Here is a 1,839-nt window from a genome sequence, read left to right as displayed (position 1 = left end):
AAGACAGAACCAGAGGATCAGCAACATACATATATATCTTAGTTATTTTCTCATTGCTGAGACAAAATCCCAGCACCCAAAGCTAAAGGAGGAGAGGTTTAATGTAGCTCCCAGTTTATAGAGGTCAGTCCATAGTTGACTGGATCAATGAAAGCAGGGGAATATGGAGGAGGAGCATCGCAGGGGACAAACAGTTCATGGTAGGCAGAAGGCAGGAAAACAGCAATGTAGCACAGAAGTAGCAAGCAATGGCAGCAGCCCACTTTCTGTTCCTTCTATTCTGTCTAGGCTATATCCCCATAGAGTGGGTAGCAATCACATCCAGAGTGGACCTTCCCATTATCCACAACCAGAACTATGTCAAAGCAATCAGTGGAGTAATTTAACAAGCACATATCCCTAATCCCACAATCACTCACTTAATCCCAGCATCATACACTCTAGATCAATCCACCTCTGAAAAGCCCCACCTATGACTATGACTGCATGAGGCTTTGGGGAGACAGCTAGACTTGGGCCATAACAATGCAGGAAAAAAAAATATATTCAGTAAGATTCAACATCCTTTCATGATAAAAACTTTCAATGTATTAGATTTAGAATGAACATATTTCAAAATACCAAATCTATATTTGAAAAACTCACAGCCAACATCATTACAAACAGGGGAAAACCAAAAGCACTTTCTCTCAGATTTTGAATAAAGCAAAGGTGCCTACTGTTACCAGTCTTATTTTACATAGCAGTAAATCTGTTAGCAAGATAAATTTGGCAATTGTTATCAGACAACTTTCTTATCATTGGTACAGTATACTGACACCTGTAACTTAAGGGAGGAAAGTTTTGGTTTTTACTGGCATAAAAAACATAACCCTCAACAGACTAGCGCAGAGAATCCAGGAATCAATCCATGCCCATACAGTCCTAGTTGAGAGGGTTCAATCCGAGGTCGGCTGGCTCCAAAGGAGAAATATGGCGGAAGGGTGCGCAGAGCAACGCATTTTAGGTCATGGCTGCTGGGACGTAGAGGAGGGAAACAGTGCCCAAGGGGAGGGCCCAAGGGGAGGGCCCAAGGGGAGGAGCCAAGGGCCAGACACAGCACTCAAGGGGCATCTCCACGACCTCTCAGGGACACCCAGACCTGTGCTTTACTAATCCCCCGGGCATGTGGCAAGCCGACCAAATCAACAATTAAGCTAAGCTGTAATAGCAAGAGAAAGGAATAATTACGTGTACAGATGAAATGATTTTATACATATAAGAACCTAAATACTCTACCAAAGAACTGTTAGAGATAATAATCAAATTCAGTCAAATTGCAAGATTCAAAAAAAGAGCATTTTTATTTATTGCAGTGAACTTGCTGAAAAAGAAATCAAGAAAGCAATTCAATTTATAATAACTATAAAAAAATTAAAAACGAGTAAATTTAACCAAGGAAATGAAAGGTCTCTACAATAAAAATTATAAAACACTGATGAAGGCAATTACAGAGGTCACAAAATTGAAAAATATACTTATCATAGATCATAAGAATTAGTATTGCTAACAATATATTATCTGGAGAGATCTATGTATAAATTCAAAGCAATTCCCATAAAAAAATCAATAATATTCTCCAGAGAAATTTTAAAGGTCCTAAAAGTCATAGGAAGACACAAAACACACAATAGCCAAAACTATCCCAAGAAGAAAAAGAAAGATGATAGCACCACAGCATCCGACTTCAAAGCCCAGCACGATAGCACATGCCTGTAATCCCAGCACTCAAAAGCCTGAAGCAGGAGGATTTCCAGGAGTTCAAGGCCATCCTGAACTACATAGCAAAACTCTGTCTCA

The sequence above is a fragment of the Octodon degus genome, unplaced genomic scaffold (assembly GCF_000260255.1).
Source record: "Octodon degus isolate 3935 unplaced genomic scaffold, OctDeg1.0 scaffold00090, whole genome shotgun sequence".
Lineage (NCBI taxonomy): Eukaryota > Metazoa > Chordata > Mammalia > Rodentia > Octodontidae > Octodon > Octodon degus.
Note: the sequence above shows the minus strand (reverse complement) of the source record.